Source organism: Pinus tabuliformis, chromosome 2_2 (genome assembly GCF_031772625.1).
Source record: "Pinus tabuliformis cultivar Carrire ecotype Pingquan chromosome 2_2, CPIR1, whole genome shotgun sequence".
Taxonomy (NCBI): domain Eukaryota; kingdom Viridiplantae; phylum Streptophyta; class Pinopsida; order Pinales; family Pinaceae; genus Pinus; species Pinus tabuliformis.
The window spans coordinates 697220020-697244053 of NC_142300.1; positions in this window are offsets into that span (position 1 = coordinate 697220020).

Here is a 24034-nt window from a genome sequence, read left to right on the forward strand (position 1 = left end):
AATATCAGCTTTGTTCAATTGTAGTAAGTGTGCTGGTGTGTATCCATCTAAAACATCACACCCCATGTTATCATATCAGTTGGGAGACAATAATCATAGCAAGTTAGTACTAGAATATGATAGGTAATCCACAATCAAATTCTACAAACAATGTACACCATTAAGTAATGTGAATTTTACACACTGCAATACAATTCCATAACCTTCTTGTTATGCCCCATCCAACTCATTGTTGAGCCATTCTCTTTACATTACTTTGTGATGTAATCTAGCACATTACCATACTACATTAAATTATCTAGTGTTCATCTCCAAAGGTTCAACGTTGAACTTTATACTATGATACCACTTTGTAACACTACCTCCCACCCATTTAAAGGACCCAAGTTAAATTGGAGGTGTTACTTTGTCCTAACCCAACATCCAAGGTCCCGTTATGGAAATGGGTTTACAAAATTTCTCCCTCTCCAAAGTTAGTATAATAAAATTTGGAATACGCCATCACATTAAGCTCATCGAGAGAATTTTCATGATATAAACTTCATTGGAATCCAATTTATGAATCAATAGTTATGTCCATTTAATGTTTGGCCTCAATAACCTTGCCACATTAGCAAGGTTTCTACACAGTGCTATCTTGTAGCCCATGTAGCTCTCCCATTTTAGCCTTGACCACCACACAGTCTTCCATATGGTTGTAGGTTGTGCCACCTTGTCACACCCCACCTTCAAATCAGAATGTAGTAGGGGTAATGTTGCAAGGGCTCGCAGTGTGAATGAGAACTATTCATGTCAATTCAATACAGTTTTTTATTCCTCAACCCTATCAATCGTGACCTTCGCATAACGCATTTTCACAACGAGGGACTCTCCTGGCATGCGACATACACTTCCCTATATGTTTCCGAGAAGATTTATCATCCCCCAATTCTATAAATCATGGCTAAATCCTTTTGATGCACTAAAATTAGACCTAACAACACAATAACATGCCCTACATGCTATATTGGTATCGTGATAACTTCATGAAAGCGTCATCTTGCTACATGGCCCTTTTTGATAATGCCATGTGTCACTAAAAAATAAATCCACTTAACCCTCCAAAAGGCCTCATGTATCTGCCACATGTCATGCCTTCCGCGTGCCATGTCAAATCCTCATCCACAACATTATGCCATGTCAAATCCATCTTGGGCCCCACCATTTCCCGACGCCTTGTGAAAAATAGTAGTTAGCCGTTATAAGATTTATTAGGGTCCACCATGTGTTATAGACATTTTTGTGCCTTGCATCACTGAGCATGAAATGTCAATAATTAAGGGATCCAAAGTCCCTAAACATGTTGTTCCTACCCCTAGAGGAACAAGGCCAGCAAACCACAGCAGTTTATAAAAGTTCTCCACCTGAAAACACTCAAAAACAAGCAAATTTTGGATCATGTCAACTGCTCCACTGAGCATCTGCGCTGAATGTCAAGTGCTCCACTCTGTACCTGCGCTGAATGTCAACTGCAAAGAAGGCCACCTGCGCTGAGCGTACTTGGACAAGTGGCAGACTCATTCCTCAAGGTGTCAATGCCCAGGAAGCTTCCAAAATAACACTTGGATCAGGGAATTCGACTGGTGATGAGTAAGAGGTTCCAAATCTCCAAGTGGAAGTTAGAATCTCCAAGTGGACTCAAGAACTGAAGTGAGAGAGGACACTAGTCAGCTTCATGCCAGCCTCAAGCTGACTCATCCTTTCTCCAAAACTCCTATATATAGAGCTCTCTCATGAGGTCTAAGGAGGCTGGATTGTATTGCAAAGAATTGTTGTTGGATTGTGGTTGGATCATTGGGTGTTTATGCTTTTGAAAGGGGCTGAAGAAGGAATTCCTTGCTGCTGGGAAGGAGATGCTGGGTTGGAACCCTATGGGTTGTATCTCTTCCTGAACCCTGTTTATCAATCAATAAAGCTTCTTGGTTCTTTCCTATATGCTGGTGTTTATTGTATGATTTGCATTAGTGTATTTGATTTACTTCTAATCCTGAATCATTTATGAATATGTATATTTGCCTTTGTATTGTGTCCTTCTCTTGTTGCATGTAGCTGTTCTCTTGTCACAGGTAGTTGTTCTCTTGTGATCTCGTGGGAGCAAAAGCGAGGAGGCAAGTAGCTGTGGACACACAAAGGGGAGGATCTAGATCGAGGGACAACCGAAAGATAACGGTAAGTCTACCAATCTCCTCTTTTTCATTTTCATAAAGGAAAGAAACCGAAGTAGCTGCATTCGTTTGTTGCTAAGGCACTATCACGCCTTAGGTGGATAGGATCGTCCTGCATAGGCATTTTTCCCCACAAAAAAATGGTGACTCCGCTGGGGACGAACTTTGCTTTAAGTCATTTTGTTTGAGCTTGCATCATTTGTTTACCTCATAGACTCAACAACAACAGTCGAACTGCTTTGCAAAGTAGAATGTTGCTGCTTTGATCCTTTACTGGGTTTTTTTCTATGATCTCAACAATGGACTCATGAATGACTTGATGATCCTTTGTGATAGTCTTTAGTACCCTTTCAAAGTATCCCTCTGTTTATACCTTGCTTGTGTTTCTGATTTGGCCTGAAACAGTGGATTTTTGAGCATTTTATGACCCGGAAACCAAGAGAAACGAGAGTTTCTCCTTTCAGCGCAGGCACTGTGAAGGCAGTCTGCATTTCAACGCAGGTCCCGTGAAGGATACCTGCGCTGAATGTCAAACTGACAGTGTTGCACCTGCGCTGAACCAGTGTGGCCTTGTGCAGCTGGGGTTCCTTGCTGTCTTTTGCCTGTTTTGATCTCTGTTTTTGCTGCCTTTAACCAGCATAGGTACCACATCTGTAATCCCTTTTCTTTGCTTGTATTCCGCCTCATTTTTGTACAAAAAGACTGTAAGTGTTTTTATGTGTTTGTGGCGTCATTTACAGTTTTCCTTTGCATAAGCGAAATAGTCATCCTGTAGCCTTGATTCAGATCTGATTGTGTGATTGATTGTGATCTTAGAAGAGAGTTCATTGGTTGTTTGCAGTTTGATTTATCATTTGCTTTTGCTTATTGGTTTGAATTTGTCATTTTAAGTGTCGAAACAAGTATTTCTTTCAAAAAATCGCAAAGTGATTGTAATCTCTTCTACCCTTGCTGATTTGCGAAAAAGTAAACTTGTTTATTTTCAGTCATTTAAAAGCAAATTCGAAGTTGTGCAAAAAGCTTTCTTTGTAGGCATTTATACTAAGAAAGTGAAAACAAACACCTGCATTGTGCATTTGCATTTTGATAAGTTTGCATGTTGGATTTAGGAAGAGTGCATTAGAGTGTGCTGATTTCTCTTTGAGAAAAGATAGTCGCTTTCTTTTCCCTTAGTAGCTAGGATTTTCAAAGTTGAAAGATTATAAAGCTTGCTTATCATCTTAGACTGCATTTAGGAATTTGTACCAATACATCTCGTGGTGATCCTGAAAGACAAACTTTAAAAAGATCAAGTTAAAATATATTGAATGAACCTAACAACGCTTTGCAACATAATGCTCACAGTAGAGGTCTAGGTAGAGACGTGTTCCGGCGTCGTTAAACGTAGTGATTGTTGATCTCTACGAAGGTGGGTGATTCCTCCTGAGAGACGATAGCACTAATACAGACTTGTGCTTCCACGTACCATCGCGTATATATTGGGAGACCCCTATAGGCATTTATCCTTTATCCTTAGGAAGCCGTGTCGTCCGCCCCACTGATCGCGATGCAGTGAACACAGCATTCACGAAGATCGACCACCCGTACCGTAAAACGTATTCTGTGGTTTCGCGAAAGGTTTGGCACACCCTCTGCCTAGATCTCCAGAGCAGTTTCTTTTGGCCTTTTTCAGACTCTATAACAGAAAAAGTCCAACCGAGCATTTGTCACTTCGGGCTTGTTAAAACATCGAAGGAGACTAGAGTCATCTTTAGCTTTTTCTCGACTCTTTAAAACTGAAAAAGCAAGTTGTGTCTAAAAGCGTCGTTAACAATTTATTTTAAACGAAACAATCACCCTTATTCGCGCGTTGATCTTTAGGTTGAAAAGATGGAGCACACCAACCAAGGAGTTCCCCTTGGTGGGAATCCTAGTCCCTTCTCCTCTTGGGGAGATGTTGGTGCGCCCCACATGGCCACATTGTCGCTTCCAGGATTGACAATTGGCCTACCTGTTTGGCTCTTTTCAACCAATGTCGTTCAGAATGCCACCATTCCTGAGCAGTCGAGTCAACAGTTAGATCAGACAAAAGTTGCCTCCCAGCCTTCTACTTCATCTTCCTCTCCTCCTTCCTCTTCGCTTAACGAAACTGATCGGTCAAAGAACTGAGTTCCTAAGGAGAAAAAGGAGAAGAAGCAGAAAGAAAAGAAGCAGAAAGAGCCTAAGGCGACTGGGGGCAAACAATCGTCATCTAACAAAAATCCACACACCGCACTCGTAAGGCTTAAATCGCCATGCGTCATATGCAGGGGAGACCACTTCCATAGAGATTGTCCATGTATCCCTCGGATACTAAGAGACTGGTCTCCCCGTCTGCACAATTCGGTAGCATCGACCTCTGATAGCCATGTTGATTGTTCACCATCAACTAGTGGGAGTGAAGCTCTAGGACAGAGCGGGAAAGCTAAATTTCCCTGCAGACTGTGTGAAGGCGATCACGCCATCCACCGTTGTCCCTTCTTAGACGAGGCGAAAAGAGTTCTGGAAGATCGCCTGATATTACGAGCGAATCTTCCTCCTGGATATCAAAAGCTCTTGCCAAGTCCCTCGCTGGTTGAGAATCCAGTTGACCCACCCAGGTGGTCAGTCGAAGCACCTGTCATTGAAGATGAACCGTCTGGATCCATGCCTGACGAAAGTCAAAAGGTTGATACGGCAGTTGACCCGGTTTTGCCTTCAGAGGCTCTATCTTTGAATGACACCATCACAGAGGAGAATCAAGACGACACCGTCCAGATTCTCTTCATCAGCACTGACTCTGATGATCAAGGGGGCAATGCCACCATTCCTTTATCGCAGGAAGGAAGTTCATCAGAGCGCTATCCGGCCGTTTACTCGGTCCCACCACCAAGCAACCTGGTTGTTTCCTTTGATTGGAACCAACTAGGCAGACCCCGGTTGCCGGCTAGTATACCATTCAGAATTATTTGTCAAATATACAGAATGGTGATGGCCGGCACTATCATTGATGAGGGGGCATCTGTGAGTATCCTTTCCTCTATTGCTTGGAAAGCGCTTGGTTCGCCTGCGCTTTTGCCTGAGATGAGAAATCTATCAGGCTTTGATAAAGGAACCAGTCGCCCTTTAGGAATCCTCCCCAATGTGCCAATAACACTGAAGGGGAAGACCGTTCAAGTGAACGTGATGGTCGTTCAAGGACCCTTGGATTATAACCTACTCCTTGGACGAGACTATATATATTGCATGGGAGCGATAGTCTCCTCACTCTTTAGAGTAATGTGTTTTCCAGATGGAGGAAGAGTGGTCAAGCTCGTGGACCAACTTTCGTTTCCCGGATCACACATCGCAAATAGTCGCTTACCATCCCTAAATGGTCTATTCACGAAAGAAATGTCTCAACCCACGGTCCATCCTCCTGATAAGCGCGAGTAATTCGGGAAGACATGACTGGAACCCAGGGGGCATGCACCCTCGTCTGCTTCGGCTGAGAACTCTGGGTATAAGGTAGGATTTCCGTGAAAGAATATGACTAGTCTGTACCCCGTCCATGGAGGAAAGAGGGTTGTTCTAGAATAGGATTCTTTTGTCAAGGTACTTGGGAAAGACGGGGCCCGTCACCCATCTTTGTCTATTTCGGTAGGCATTGCCGAGGAAGTGTCTTGTTTAACAAAACATTCTTTAGGTAACCTGAAAAAGGTAGGCCAAGGAAGTGTTTGATCTAACGAGACAATCTTTGGGTAACCAGAAAGAGGTAAGCCTCCCTCAATAACACCAATGTTTTGTCTTTAGGAAGTGTTCTTCTCTTGCGATCTTGCGAAAAATCTATGAAAAGTCGGGCTAATGAGAAGAAAAGTATCGTATAGACCCGTTAAAATTAACGAGAAGACAAGTATCGTTAAACTAAACTAGCAAGATGACAAGTAGCTGTGAACACCCAAAGAAAAACAGAAGTGAGAAGGAGGAGGGGCAGCCTTGAAATCATATTTTATACCTGGGGGCATGCAAACCCTTTTGGAGTGCAAGAAAAGAGCGGCTATTTACCTGTTTTTTGGGTTAGCTGTGTCGGAACCGGTTATTTATCTGTTTTTTTGGGGTTGGCCGTTTTCGAACTTGCATAAAGGAAGGGTGCGGAGCAGAGCGTAGTGAGATGAAGCTCCATAAAAAATAGGGATCTCACAATGAGACAATCTTATCATATGACTGGTATTTCGAGCAGTTTTAGCAGCATAGTTCATGCTCGTTAAAAAATAAACATAAGCTTTCGAGCAGTTTTAGCAGCATAGTTCATGCTCGTTAAAAAATAAACATAAGCTTTTGAGCAGTTTTAGCAGCATAGTTCATGCTCGTTAAAAAATAAACATAAGCTTTCGAGCAAGTTTAAGCTCGTTAAAAAAATAACTTCCCGGTAAATAACCATTAAGAATGTAACCTGATCAACCATAAAAAGCCTTGGTCGTGTTTGTGCACCGTCACCTCCACCGTTCATTTGGCCGATCATTTACCTCCATATGATTGTTTACCTATTTTGAGGAACAGCTGCGAAGAGTGATTTCACCTAGCCATCCTTGTGACACTGCCGTGATTGGAAAATTCCAACCTGTACCTGGAATCAGTTGCTATCCCTGTTTATCACTCATTCCTCAAAAGACGAGTCTTCTTTAAGCTCTTTTCAATTGACTCGTAAAATGTGAAAAGATTGCCGAGTTTTGGCCTTCCAGCTCGTTAAAGGACAGGAAGAGCTATCCCTCCTCTAGATTTTAATCTTTTTGGACCTGAGGGATTATTGCACAAAAAGATCGAGCGCTTGTTTCGTTCGGCTCGTTAAAAGTACCGAAAACTCATCCCTTCTGTATTGTTTTATACTTTTTCGGACTTAAGGGATTAGATGACGAAAAAGGAATTTTGGAGTTAACTTTATGTACCTTTTCAGACTCTCTAAAAATGAAAAGGGCCGAGTTTTCCTTGTCGTTAGACTCGTTAAAATTATTAAATAGCGACAAACTTGTCTTTAGACGAGAACGAGTTTCCCTATCGCTAGGCTCGTTAAAACATAGCGATGGGCTTGCCCGAAGGGCAGGTTATAGAACAAGCATATGTTATCCTCCTCAAGCTTGACAAAAATAAAGAGGTACTGGTCAGCAATGACTGGGGAAAAATTGGGAAAAAATCGAGAAGTCTTTGATGGTAGCAGGTCACTCTTGAACATGACACTTTTCCTCCGTATCACATCGGGTTGGGTTGTTTCATTACATCACCATGGTCCTTGCCACACCATCCATAATTGGGGTAATGCTACCGATCCATCGCATCAGTGTCGCCATATGTTCAAGAGAAGTCGTTCAGAAAGAGTCAACCAGGTCCCATCCACTACCATACATTATCCTTCATCCATTCATGACCGCCACCCTGAATCATATATCACAGATTTTTTTCACCTCCACTAAAATCATTAGCTCCGTTCCGTGTCACTGATGTGGGATTCATTAAGGCCCTCCTTTGACGGATCGCTTCTTGTCGACATCAGCTCATTATCCAAGAAGTTGATCTAGGAACAACCCCTTCAGTACTTTGAAGCTTGCATGCCTCAATGGCAAGTTTCTCACTTCCGGCGACAGGTATACATCAATGACCTTCGACCAGAAGATTTTGCGTGGTGTTCGACGCCAAGTCCTTTATTCACACCACGTGAATTGTACTGCAGTACCTTGAGGGTCATTATCATTATCGGTGATTCCTCTCGCGCTTGTTAACGGTTTACATCATTGACCGGTAATCAAGCGATGTCTTTCCATGTTCGACTTCAGCGCAATTCTCACATGGATCGACTTGTACTTAGAGTGAAGATCGAATGAGTTTGAAGACCCCGGATCTAGTTTCATCCATCCGGGCTGCGATAATATATTCAGGAAAATAAAGACATTTGACATGTACATCATTGCAGCAGATGATCATCCTTCTCAAAGGATGATAGTTTCGCCAGAACTATCAGTCTACCATCAGACAATCGTCTGTTCTATGTACCAAAATGTATTTATAAAGCTGAGCATGGGAATGCCCGCCTCAGCTAGATCATGAAAGCAGAATGAATCATAATGTATTGTATTGTATCTTATTACAGGTCTCCTCCCAGCAAATGGATAAACTTCGGACTCCCCTGGATAAAGCATTTCACCCGATAAACGGCCTCATACTTTAGGGGGCAACTGTTATAGACATTTTTGTGCCTTGCATCACTGAGCATGAAATGTCAATAATTAAGGGATCCAAAGTCCCTAAACATGTTGTTCCTACCCCTAGAGGAACAAGGCCAGCAAACCACAGCAGTTTATAAAATTTCTCCACCTGAAAACACTCAAAAACAAGCAAATTCTGGATCATGTCAACTGCTCCACTGAGCATCTGCGCTAAATGTCAAGTGCTCCACTCTGTACCTGCGCTGAATGTCAACTGCAAAGAAGGCCACCTGCACTGAGCGTACTTGGACAAGTGGCAGACTCATTCCTCAAGGTGTCAATGCCCAAGAAGCTTCCAAAATGACACTTGGATCATGGAATTCGACTGGTGATGAGTAAGAGGTTCCAAATCTCCAAGTGGAAGTTAGAATCTCCAAGTGGACTCAAGAACTGAAGTGAGAGAGGACACTAGTCAGCTCCATGCCAGCCTCAAGCTGACTCATCCTTTCTCCAAAACTCCTATATATAGAGCTCTCTCATGAGGTCTAAGGAGGCTGGATTGTATTGCAAAGAATTGCTGTTGGATTGTGGTTGGACCATTGGGTGTTTATGCTTTTGAAAGGGGCTGAAGAAGGAATTCCTTGCTACTGGGAAGGAGATGTTGGGTTGGAACCCTATGGGTTGTATCTCTTCCTGAACCCTGTTTATCAATCAATAAAGCTTCTTGGTTCTTTCCTATATGCTGGTGTTTATTGTATGATTTGCATTAGTGTATTTGATTTACTTCTAATCCTGAATCATTTATGAATATGTATATTTGCCTTTGTATTGTGTCCTTCTCTTGTTGCATGTAGCTGTTCTCTTGTCACAGGTAGCTGTTCTCTTGTGATCTCTTGGGAGCAAAAGCGAGGAGGCAAGTAGCTGTGGACACACAAAGGGGAGGATCTAGATCGAGGGACAACCGAAAGATAACGGTAAGTCTACCATTCTCCTCTTTTTCATTTTCATAAAGGAAAGAAACCGAAGCAGCTGCATTCGTTTGTTGCTAAGGCACTATCACGCCTTAGGTGGATAGGATCGTCCTGCATAGGCATTTTTCCCCACAACACCATGGAGCCCAACCCTTGGAGTATCCACATCCTAGCCAAATGAAAGCTCTCTTTCTTCCACTCAATGTTCTCCTTTCCATCATCTCTCTTGACCAACCTTCACACAATGCATAATCCCCTCCAAAAATCCCCCTTCCTCGGGACTTATCTCCTTCTCGTACGTCAGGTGAGTTGATCATGCATGTGTCTCTATGAGAATCGATATTGTAGGCTTGTCCTCTACATAGAAAACCCATTCTCTCAATGAAATGTTTGCACAATACTTCCATTAAACCACTAGGGATTTAGGTGACAACATAAATGCAAGGCTTGGGTTTACAAGCAACTCTTCCTCCTTCAATCCTTTGAAGATGTGTCCCATTTTGAGTTAGTCAATATGTTACATTTCCATACCAGTTACATGAATTACACTTAATAATAATGTTTACAAGAGGTTTTTACAAAAGGGGTGTCACACATGCATACACAACAAAACAAGAATAAAAAAATTGGAATCTAAAAGGAAATGACCCTTCAGTTTATTTTCATAGATCTATTATGATGAACTACCTAGTGGAATATCCATGATAGATTCAGATCATATTAGTATCAAAGATGATCTATTTAGGTATTTTGTGGGAATTTGTAGGGGACCAAATTGATTTAAACATAAATTCATAAAAACCCAACAATGGACGATGAATGCTTTTATGATAATCCTATATATTTGAAAAATGATGGGCTTGCATAGTTGGAAAAACAAGTTGTAGACATAAACCATAATGTGAACCTTCTTGTGGTGGCCCTAACTAGTAATCTCAGGTTGATCAAGGAATATGGGGGTTCCAAATTAATGGCTAGTTTGGAGGGAAAATCATGGCAATAAGAAGAAGCAGAGGAAGAGTCCAAAAAAGAACCTAGAAGAGAGCATCCAAGTCTAGGTGCTATGGACCATTCAAAGTCTCCCTTCAATATGGAAGTGAAGGTGGATATCCATCCATATTAAGGTGAGATAGAGGATTTGAAATTAAATTTCTGGTATCAATAATTAGAGGTGTATTTTAATATTCACCATATAGAGGAGGAACACAAAATTTCATTTTCTTGTTTGAAATTTGAAGCCCATTCCTTGACATGTTGGGAAATCCACATGGAAAATCTTAGGCTAGAGGTTGATTGTACACTGACTAGGTGGGATGATTTTAAAACTTTCGTTAAGTTCCAATTGTTCCCTATTGTGTATTTAGAGGAGAAATAGATCTAGCCCCATTTCTTATGATAGAGACATGAGAAACATATATAGGTGTACACCACATAATTAAGGAAGATGGAAATACTGCTAGACTTATCTCCCAAGAACCTAGATGTACAACTCAAGTATTTATGGGTCCTACATAATCATTCATGAAAATAATCAATGTTATTCAAAACAAGAATGATGGATGAGGCTTGTGTGTAGGTGTAATACCTGGAAATCATAGGCTAGAAGAAAGGGAAATCTAGTGGTTCGAAGCAAATGGAACATCAGCAAGCTTCTAATAAGGGGAAGAAGTAGTGGAAAATAGGGAACGACAAGAATACAATTTCCACAACACATCGGTGTAAATATCCTAGCATCCAATGTAACCATTTCAACATTAATGGTCACAAAAAGGATAAGTTCTAATAATTAAATCCAAAGAAACTTGAAGAATTGAAAGAAGGAGGCAAAGAAAATATAATATTATCACCATATATTTGGGTAGTTAAGTGGAAATCAACTCCAATGTGCATGAAAATATTTCTTGTACCTATGAGAAGAAGGGGGTGAATCTTAGTAGCCTTCATCAATAGGAAGAGAATTAGATGACCAATGTTATGAAACCAGCTCACAAAAAGATAGAAAAGAGAGATCCACGCCTTAGAATTCAGCCTCTTCAAGGGGGCAACCTCCTTTACATTACATAAATGAACAATTCTTGGATGATTCAAATGACAAAACCTCCTTTCTATATATAGGAGTCTAAGGAGTCATAATATAATCCAGCCGACCTAACAATAATAATATAAAGCCACAATAATGACAATAGTGGGCTTCTATGGGGCACAATAGTAACAATATGGGCACTACATGGGTACATCAATATAATAAGTGGGTTATACTAATAACAATAAGGGGTTACACTATTAGTATAGGGGCCTAACATGCCCCTCTCCTTCAGAAAGCGTTGTCCTCAACGCTTCAGCAGTTCTTGATGCTTCGGTATAAAATTCTTGTCCTCCCATGTGGAATCTTCAGCGGGTAAGTTCTTCCACTTGATGAGATACTCTGAAATTGATCGATTTCGTAGCTGTCGGGTTCTTGTTTCTGTGACTGCTCCAGGTTCTAATATGATTTTTCCTTCCTCTTCAATTTCTGGCAATATTGTTTGAATTGGGATCTTTTGCAACTTTTGAATAAGTGGCCATACTTCTTCGTCCTTCTTCCATTCTTCCCTTGCTTCGTTTATCCAATCTGGTTGGATAATATAAATAGTACAAAACAATGCTTCCACATTCTCATCCTTGAACAGTCTTCCCATTCGGTAAGGTCGGCATTTTTTAAGTGCATGTAGTATTGCCAACATTTCCTTCTCATAAATAGCTTGCTTGAGATGCAGCAGTAAAAATACCCAATCACCTACATCAAAACATTTTTCACTACAATGTTGATCTACCTGTTGTTTTGTTTGATTTTGAACCAAAGTGATGTTATCCTTTAAAAGTTGGAGAACTTGTTGTTGATGCTCGATGTGATTTTTCACTGCTTGAACCTTTTTCTTCTTCATATGTCCTTCTATTTCTAGAGTTTGAGGAGTGGTAATTTCTTCCAATCCATTTACAGGATATGGTAGGATTCATTTCTTGATGCTCAATGTGATCTATCACTTCTTGAACATTTTTCTTCTTGATATGTCCTTCTATCTTGATAGTTTGAGGAGTGGTAATTTCGAATAATGAATTACAAGATATGCTTGGATTCATTTCTTCTTTCTCGATGTGATCCTTCACTTCTTGCACCTTTTTCTTCTTGATATGTCCTTTTATCTTGAGAGTTTGAGGAGTGGTAATTCCTGCCAATGCTTTACAAGATGTCATCTGATTCATTTCTTCTTTCTCTGGGGTGGGGTCCTGGCGTATATCTTCTTCCTTTGATGTTTCATGATCCTTTTCTTCCTCCTCTTCATATTCTATGTAAAATAATTTTTTCTCAGCACACTTATGACCTTTAGTGCATTTGCTATCACAATTGTAACAAATCCCTTTTTCTCTTTTTTCTTCCAATTGTTGTGGTGTAACCCTTGTAGGTTGTGGAAGGCTAGGAGAAACAACACTTTTATCTTTATAGTTGTGAGGGGTATGCTTCCTGGTTTCCATAATTTTTCTTTCCAATATGTCACAAAGTGCTTTTACTCTTTCCAATTGTTGTGGTGTTGCTCTAAAGAAGGTGTTGCTCTTTGTATCCTCATACTGTGCTATCATTTCCTCCGTGAAAATTGACCACGTAACAAGTTGTTTACGAGAACAAAGCCCTTCATACCATAAAAATTGATTTGGTTCTAAATATGAAGATGCAATACATACCTTTTGTAACAGTTGTACACCATGTAGATCAAAATATTGCTCCATCTGAAGTATCCAATTTACTGGATCCTTGCCATCAAACTTCCTCATCTTGCTTTTTCTTGATTTTAGGAGCTCGACTTTGAAACGACTGTAATTCTGTACTTTTGGATCTTTAAGTTCTGAAATTGTGAGCTATAGTAGCCCTCTGTGTCCTCTTTCCAATGCCACTAGTCTGATATAAATTGGATTTTCTAAGAAAAAGTTATGCACAATCTCCCGCAGTGACCTGATTATAGACTAGTTCAGTAGAGCGAACTTGTATGAAGTGCCACGTGTCACTTTTTCAACCTTTGACTCTAAAAAATATATAAAAGAAAACTAAAGTTCGTACTCTTTATGCACCTTCTTACGAAATTTCAATCCGATGCTCAGAAAGAAAGTTATGACGATTTTCCCCAGGTCACCTGTTTTGAGTGTAATTCAGGAGTCTACAAAAAGACCAACTTCCTGAGATCATATCTCCGAAAATATCGCGTTAAAAGCTCTGAAATTCGGACCCAAGGTTCAGCGCGATTTCTTCTCAAATGGGTTTTTTTTACGACTTCTGAAACATCACAGAAACAAAGTTATAGCGAAAATTCCACGATGGCCTGTTTGGAGCAGCGAAACCCTAGAATCCAAAGCTCTGATACCAAATGTTATGAAACCAGCTCACAAAAAGATAGAAAAGAGAGATCCACGCCTTAGAATTCAGTCTCTTCGAGGGGGCAACCTCCTTTACATTACATAAATGAACAATTCTTGGATGATTCAAATGACAAAACCTCCTTTCTATATATAGGAGTCTAAGGAGTCATAATATAATCCAACCGACCTAACAATAATAATATAAAGCCACAATAATAACAATAGTGGGCTTCTATGGGGCACAAGAGTAACAATATGGGCACTACATGGGTACATCAATATAATAAGTGGGTTATACTAATAACAATAAGGGGTTACACTATTAGTATAGGGGCCTAACAACCAAACTCTTCCATATATATATATGTAAGTCTAGAAGACAAATATTGATGCCCTTTTAGAGTTAGGTTCATAGGAAAATATCATATTAATATATTTGGTCAACAAACTTGGATTGGAGGTTCATTACCATCCCATCTTATCTCTATTGGGATGGATAAATAAGGAGGTAGAGATAAAAGTAACCAAATAGTGTAAAATTAAATTTAATTTAAGCGGTGATTAAGAAAACGAAGTAGAATTGGATGTACTCCACTTGATGTATGTGGAGTCGCGTTTTTGAGTCCTTACATATATATTTAGGATCCAATCTCAGTGTAAAATTAAATTTTATGTAAGTGTTGATTAAATTGATGAAGTAGAATTGGATATAGTGCCACTTGATGTATGTAGAGTTGTGTTTTTGAGTTTATACATGTATATGAGGGATGCAATCATTATGCAGAGGTCCAACCTGTACCACCTCATCAAGGATGGTAAATCCTTCATCATCAATGCACATAAAGGAAAGCCAAATATTCCACTAGTAAGTGTTAATCATTCCAAGAAAATAATTAGTTCCAGTAAAATGTATGTGTTATTATTATTAAGAGAAAACAATATGTAGAAGAGTTAATGAGAGAAAAGACATCCCTAGAGGGTTGCACTAAGGAAAAGAGACAACAACTAGAAGAGTTTCTATAGGAATATAGGGGAGCATTCTAGGAGCCTAAATGGATACCACACAAGAGGGGAGTGGGGCATGAGATCCAATTGTTTCTAAACTCCCCATTGCAAAACAATGGGATATATAGGTAGCTCGATCTAAAATAAAATAAGATGAAGAACAACTACTTGTAATAAGTTCAAGAATAGGGTTTACTTTGACCAAGTATTTTACCATGTGGGTAACCCATCATAATTGTGACAAAGAATGATGGTATTTTGCGAATGTGCATTGAATATAGAGAATTAACGAAGATTATGATAAAAAAGAGGTATCCTCTGCCAAGGTTTGATGATCTTTTGGAATAGTTACAAAAATACTTCACCAAAATGAATTTAAAATCAAGGTATCACCATGTTTGAGTCAAAGAATAAGATAAGTGGAAGATTTCATTCAAAACTATATAGATATTCTCCAGAAATGGCTTTAAGGTGTGCATGAAATTATACATCCATTGCTGAATAAGAAATCTTTGTGCTGCCCAGTGGAATTCATAGAGGTCCACATGGCCCACTAGATCAGAAGTACCACCAAACTATAGAGACATTTTGGTAGAACTAGATTTTGCATTTTCATTAGATGGCATAGCCTAAATGCCTAAGGGGAATATTTTTCGTAGTGGCTCTATCATATTTTTCCATAAGTCCAATGTGATTTTATGAATTTCCCACCATCTCACAAGGGTCTTTCAATGGCCAGTCATGCCCTTTAGTCTATCCAATGTGAAAACTATGTTCACAACATTAATGACATATATTGCGCCATATATATATATCATTTTTTATTATTTATTTGGATGATATATTTGAATACAATGCTACTTGGGAGGAGTAAATCTCACATTTGATGTAAGTTATAGAAAAATTGAAGAAGCACCAAATATTGGAAAATCCAAAGAAGTGTGTGTTTATGCATTAGCCTTTGGTGTATTTAGGATATGTGACTAGTGGATTAGATATTAAGATATATCCTACAAAGATGGAGGACAAAATGAAGTGGATTGTGCCTATGAATATTATTAGATGTTAGGAGTATTTTTAGGGAAACATGGTATCCAAGGATTCATAGTTTCATTTTTAATAGTAGTCACACTACACATCATAATAATGAGTGACACGATTTTGTAGTGGGGGAAGGGTCAGAAAATTGTATTTGAAGAGTTAAAAAGGAAAATTAGTTAAGCATGAGTTCTTGCATTCTTTTAAGTTGAGATGGATGCAAGTGGGTATGTAATGGGAGAATTCTTGATGTAAGGAGGAAGGTTTGTATGCTACCATTATGAAGTTTTTTATGGGGCAATTCTCAACTACCCTACCTACAACAAGGAGATCTATGTCTTGGCACTATCAAAAAGTCGAAACATTATCCGTTAGGAAGGAAGAAAATCATCCACATAAATTGTAGGCCCAAATTAAGTTACAACTTATTAGATAATACAAGTGGATGTGGTATTTATAGCAACTCCATTTAGTGATTAAGTACAAAAATGGTAGCACAAATAAGTTGGCAAACATGATTTCAGGGCCATCCACATAAAAAATCATAGCTTTGGGAACTTTGATGCACATGGATCCTTTCACCAATGATGCATAAAAATAAGCATATATAGAGGATGAGGACTTCAGGGAGATGTATGTATAGCTACAGGACTAGAGTCATGTGGATGCTAGTGACAACACAATTTAATATCATCTCAATAATTGGTAATTCTATAGGATTGATAAGCTATGTGTTCATAAAAGTGAGCCACTATTGTTGATTAAAGAGGCTCTCACCTTTAAGGTTGTAGACCATTTTAGTTTTGGGAAGACAATAGCAAACTTGTAGAGGTATGTGTACTGGTCCATGATGCATGAAGATGTAGCTAGGTTCATTAGAGGATGTGTACATTGTTGTACAAACAAGCTCAATAACATGAAGCAGGGTCTATATGATCCCTTACCTATCCCCGCCCATTCTTGGGAAAATATTTCTATGGAGGAGGTATACCAATTGTTGGGAAGTGACATGAATACATATTTGTGGTAGTTGATGGGTTCAACAAGATTTATGTTCTCATGCCCTGTAAAGAAAACTATGACGGGGAAAGAAGAAGCAAGCTTATTCTTTGAACAAGTCTTGTTGCACTTTGGTATACCAAGGAGTGTCATTTCAGATAGGGAAAAAATATTTATTAGTGCATTTTGGACTATATTGTGGGAGAAGGAGAACAAAAAATTGAATAGCTATACAACATTCCATCAACATATCGATGGGAAAATAGAAGTAGTTAACATGAATTTGGTACAAATTTTGAGGGGTTATAATCATAAGCATCCAAAGTTTCGGGATGAAAATTTGGTCTGTATACATCACTCCTACAATATAAAAGGCCACACTTCAACTATTAAGTCACCTTTTGAGACTTGTTTTGGATATTTTCTATCTCCACCTTTAAATGTTGTAGAAGTGAAACAAGGGGGAGTTAGCAAGGATATCATAGGTAGTGCTTTAAGACTAGAAAAAATTGTTGAGAATATCAAGTAGATCCACATACAAGTATTGGAGCCACTGAAGAAGTCACAGGAAAAATATAAGGCTAGGCATGATTAACACAAGACAAAGAGGTCATTTAGAGTGGGAGGTAAAGTAAGGTTACAATTGAATAAGGAGAGGATTTAGGGTATTGGTAAGAAAACCAAGGCTATGTGATATGGCCCTTTTGAGATAATGGAAAACATGAGATATAATGTTTGTAGACACAAACTACCCCCATACATGTTCATTTTCTCTATATTGAAAGTGGAAAATATAAAACTCTATGAGACTTCCATTTTGGATTAGGAAGATGAGTAGGTCCTACATTCCATAGAGGATTTAGCATGAGATGCTCAAGCAGAGATGACATAGGATAAATTTTGCAAGAGAGGTCTAGAACTACAATACAAGTTTATAATGACCTTTACTAGATGGAGTTGAAAGGGAGACTTCTAGGAAATACTAGATGACACTCCAGGGAGAAGTTAGGGGGGAATTTCTTCATTTAATTTACTGAAATACTTTGGGGACCAATACCCTCCCAAAATGTGGAGGTATGATTTCTATTGAATCGTTATATTATTTTTCATTTATATCGATGCTTTTGAAGTAGGGAAAATTTTAGTGATGGACAGTTATCTAAAAGTTTAGAAACCTAGGTAAATATTACTAGTCCCTAATTATAAATGTTTGGTGATATTTTTGTAAAAATATTTAAATTTTTAATGATTTTATACAGTTTCTATAAAATTTGGTGAAACAATTTTACAAAAGGTGGAAATTAGTGAATCTTTTTTAGAAAAACATGGAAAATTATCCCCTAAAATGTTTGAACTAATCAACTTATAGTAGTGGTTTTAAGAGTCAAATCTAATTTGGTGAATTAGGACTTGAAGCTGTTGAGGGACAATTTACGACCTTAAATGATGTATTCTGGGGTAAATATTTCTCAATTAAGAAACAAGTCCTATGTCATTTTTCTGCACTTGAATACCTTTCCAACAAAGAAAGAAACATGTCAATTGAAGTTTGGATGGAACATTTATGCCTCTGGGAATTTGACCTTTCATATTAACCACTATAATTTGAGAGGATGTCATGTTAGCCCTTGTTAGTCATATAAAAAAGGCAAGCCACATGGGAACAATGAAGAAGGATCTATAGTGGTCAATTTATAACTCTTGTTGAGGGTTGAATGGAACAAATCTAATCCCAAGTTAGATATTGGGTTGACACAAAAAGGGGTGTCATATATTCTCTTGCATTTTTTCCCCATAATATAGCAGAGTAGCTAAGTGTGGATAGAGAAAAAACATGTTAGAGTGGTTTTGTGTTCTATAGTAGCCAATAAGCCATAGGTATTAGGAAATTTCATAGAGAGTGACTTCTCCTTTGTATTTGCATCAATTCCCTTTCCAAAAAAAAAAAGTGTAGAGAAGTATCATTAGAGAAATTTTGAGGTAAAGAATTGGCCTCAAAACAAAAATGTACAACAAAAATCAACTTTATAAGAACCAATGGGATTCAAGATGATGATGTTCACCATTAAAAAAAAACTACCTTTTAAACTCATACTTTCAACTTATCTCCCCGTGGTTTTAATCAAATTTTAAGCGAGAGCACTCAGCAGATGCAAAATTTAATTCCTCATCCAAATAGTACTCATGTTGCGTACTTTCGATGGAACCTGCAACATAAAAATGAGAAATACATAAAAAAAAAATGTGATTGCAATCACGTTTTTCCATGTATTTCTCATTTTTCGTGTAGCAAGGTCCATATAAAGTATGCAACATGGGTACTCCTTGCATGAGAAATTAAATTCCGCATCCAATAAGTTCTCCCGTTCGAAATTTGAGTAAAACAATATGGAGATAAGTTGAGAATACAAATTGAAAAAATATTTTTTTTATTTTTCCCTCTAAATTTTGATGTTTTAATCTAATATTATTTTATTTTTCCACTCTTATTTTATAATTTAGGAGCTCAAAATTTTTCTATTACACCTTGTGTTTTTCCCTAAGGATTTTCTAAAGCATATCATAGTGTTTATTTTGGCAATGTTCTCACGTTCTAATTGGATTTTCTCCCATAAAAATTTATAAATCATATCATACTGCTCATTTATCTAAAAAAATCCTAAAATATCCATTATAATTTACAAATCACTCACACCAATAATTATAAAGATCTAAAAACCATTAATAATAAGATATACACCCCTTATCTCTTAAATTTATTTATAATATTACATTCACAAGACTACTTTAAATTTTACTTCATGCATATCGAATTTGGCTTACCAAAATAAAACGTTTTTAATAAATTATTCATAAAACCGGTTTTTACTTATATATTTATTAACAAAAAAAATATATTTTTCTGATGAGAGTAAAGAAAAATACACTTCATGAAGCTCGGGATCACCCAATGGAGTACGATGTTTTTGGAACTCAAATTGAAAGGTGGTCATGAATTACTCGATGGAGAGCAACGAGAGATCTTAAATTTTGGTGCCAAAAAATATTTACTTTGCCGGAAATATGCAAAAAAATAAAAAATTTACTTTGCCCGACCAAAAAGAAGTTTATACGAGAGGAAACTAACACATTGCCATAGAGGTTTGCAACTAATTCTATACAAGTGGACAATGGCCTCACATTTTTTATTGTCATCGATTTTATACTACATAGTTATAATTAATTAATTTTACTATTTCTAAATACTTTTTAAAATATAAATAATAATTAAATAATTATATTGAGAGGTGGGTTACTATGACAATGTCAGACAGAAATATTTTGGCCGAGTAAATAAATAACATATCATAAAAGGCTGTTTTCAATAATTGAAATTATAAATAAAAATAAAACTTAAAAATATTAATTATATTTTTAACTATAAAATTATAAATTTAAATTAAATTAAAAAATATTTGATAAAATCTATTATAAATTGCAAAAGTACTAGATTAGATCCATTTAATTCTAAACTTGATTTTTTTAATAGATTTATTTTTTTTTTCCAGAAAGAAAAAGCTTCATGATTTATATTAAGAGTATATAAAAGTCCAGATACAAGCGAAGGCATGAGGCCTTGATGCAAATTATACAGAAATCTGTTACTGTCCAGAATCAGCAATGCATAGATCTTAGAGATAAACAAAAATTATGAGTGCATGGCGCTACAGAGACTTCAGAAAGAAGGAACCATCTAAACCAGGATTTTAAAATTCTGAGTTCAACCAAAAATGCCCCTGATGAGAAAGACAAAAATGCCAAGACCGAAATTAATCCTCAGAGGGCAAATATCCCAAGATTTTTGTCAAAATGAAGTCAAGAGGCAGACTGGAATTCTGGAAAATGTGATCGTTCCTCCACTTCCAAAGGAATGTGGCTTATTTAAAGGGGAAGTAAACCAACCTAGATTCATCTTAACTATGTCTTGATCAAATCTCTTGATATGGATCCTTTTTAGCCCTTGTAGCTCGAGAGTTAAGATAGTTTACATGTTGCCATTTGTTGTTTAATAATTTGGATAGTAGTTTCATATAAATGTGAAAAGATAAACATGTATTCACATATTGTCATTTGTTATTTTATAATTACATAGTAATTTCATAATTATATTAAGTAAATATGTAAAGATAAACATGTATGTTAGGGATGCCATTTGTTATTTAATAATTTGCATAATAATTTCATAATTATTGTAATCAGAGGGAAATCTGAACTTTCAAAATCACAGATTCTAATTAGAGATTTTCATGGGATCACAACAGTCACAACAGTCCATTAAAAATTTGCATCAATGATCTATTTTAAATACAGATCTAATATGAGCCATTGAGGAATCTAATTTCTTCATTTGCAAATTTTTTTATGATTTAACATTATTTAAATGTTTTGTATAATTATTTCATATTAGATTTTTTAAAATTTTAAAACATAAATAAAATTTCAAGTTTGATGACTGACAGATAAAGTTACACGTCTTACTAAACTTTATAATGAACCTCTCTCAACCAACGATCAGATATGCAAAGCTCCATAAAGCTATGCAGTTTCAGTCGAAAAATAAAACCAACTGCATTGCTCAATGCTAAACTTTCGTTTCTAAGGTCATGCTGCCCACTGGGAAGAATAAATCATTGCTCTTGCTCCTCGTCGTTGGCACCAAGAAAATACTGAATATCCATGTCACTGCTGCAACTACTCTATGAATTGTATTCATCGCTCCCATCTTTAAATTCTACATTCCAAGAACCGACGTCATCGTCTATTCCCGAGGATGTAACTGTGCAATTTTTCAGTTCATTATCTGAGGAGCCCGCGAATTTGGAATCTTTGTTCAGATGGGAGACTATGAGGAGAGGAGATTATTAGGAGTTGTTTTTAGTGAGGTTTTTTGGAAGCTTTTTTGTCGGTTTTTCTAGTTAAATTTCTCTAAAATTCGGCGGTAATTTATTGAAATCACAAGTTTGATAGCTAATTTCTGCACAATCAAAGCGTCGTAGGGTTTTTCAGGGTGCTCAATCCAAATATGCGGTTAAAAAACCATTTTAAATAATACAAATCAAAATTTAACCTCAATTTTTTCCACCAGATTCCGTCACAAGAATCTCCAAAAAATTACACTAAAAACAACTCCAGACTATCATACCTGCAGTAGCGTGATCCTACGACTCATTCACAAGCCTGTATACGAAAGCTGCTGCCAATGGCTGGAGAGTTGAGTATTTGTAACCTTGGCCTGCATACAAACCATAATATATAGACTCGAGGGGACTCGAGTAGCAGGGCTTCTCTCATTTCCTTTTCAGTAGAAAAATGGGTATCGAAAGCGGAGTATATAGAAACAATGGGAAAGAGAGGATTTGATTAAAAGATTTCAATGTATGCGCGGCTTATGATAGCGATGCTTAGTAACTGCAGCTGCGGCAAGTACAAGAAAATAGAGAAAGAAAGTAACAGAATATGTGGACGTTAAATACGGGCACAACGGGAATGAAAGTTTTAAAGGCGGTCATGAATCACTGGATGATGGAATACAATGAGAGATCTTAAACCCCCAGCCGCCAACAAAAAAAATTTACCTTGCTTGAAAAGATACAAAATTTATACAAGAGAAAACTAAACAATTGCAACTCTATTGCAATGGTACAAATAATATTGAATTCAACTCTAGCAACTAAATCTATATAAAAATTTCATTTATTTTAATAGTAAAATATGATCATAATTAAATTTAACTAAAATAAAGACTAAATCCATTACAATAGAGGTGTGCAATGGTACAAATAACATTGAATTCAACTCTAGTCACTAATTCTATAAGTGGATAATGAAATATAATCATAATTAAATTTAATTAAAATAATGACTAAATTGAGATGTATTTCCAATCCATTGCAATGAAGGTTTGCAATGGTACGAATAACATTGAATTCAACTCTAGCAACTAATTTTGTACAAGTGGACAACGGTTATTCAACTTTTATTGTTATTAAAAAATATAGTTATATTTTATTAATTTTAATATTTTTTTTAAATATAAAATAATGAAATTTAATTAAAATAATGATAAATTGAGATGTATTTTCTAATTTAGTAGAGAAACAATGTTGTAATGTCAATATAAAAATTGACTTGATAAAAAATAAAATAAAATATCGTAAAAAATATTGGATAATTAAAATTATAAATAAAATAAAATTAACAAAAACATTAATTATAGTTTTGAATATAAAATTATAAAGTTAAATTAAATTATAAAATTAATGATGATGATTATGGTGGTGGTTAATGTCCATTGAGACCAAATTTTGGCCTATTGGACCTAAAAAACGAATTATTTAGTTTGATTTAAGATTTTATTCTTATGCTAAAAAAGCTTGGAGAGAAGCCTCGCCAGGTCACTATAATTTTAAGGCTAGGAAGGTCAATATCTAATGTGGTGGTTGTAGCGGGGCACTCTAAGAGGATGATGAAAAGAGGAAGGATTTTCATCCTCGATGTTAGTATTCTCAAGCGGTGCACTCTAAGAGGAAGTGATTTGCGGGGCACTCTAAGAGGGCACTCTAAGAGGAAGGATTTTCATCCTTGATGTTCGTATTCTCAAGCGGGGCATTCTAAGAGGAAGTGATTTGCATCCTGGGAGAACCTTTCCATCCATGGTGTTTTAGAACTGCTCTACTCAGTTTCACTATGGAGCTCACCTTTCCATCCATGGTGTTTTAAAACTACTCTACTCAGTTTCACTATGGAGCTCATGAAAGTTTGCTCTAATCTTGGCTATATTAATTTTCTTCTTTGAACTAGATAAAAGAGAGAGATACTTTTGATCTTCTAGGGTGGGGTTGATGACCTCCTTATAATATCTTAATTTTCTTTTAGCTAATAAATCTTTCTCACACCACATTTTTTCATTGAACTATAAAATATCAAGTTAGATTTATATTTCTGGTAGATTTGAATTTAACATGGACTTAGACTGGCTTATTAATATGTTTTGTGTTTTATTACATTATTTATTATTTCTCCAGAATATATAAATTACTATAATCAATGTACTTGATATATGTCATTGATATGATTTGTTATTTGATAATTTGCCAAGTAATTTCATAATTGTATTAGGTAAATGTGAAAAAATAACAGTGTATTCACATTGTCATTTGTTATTTGATAATTTATATGGTCATTTCATAATTGTATTAAAAAAATGTGACAAAAT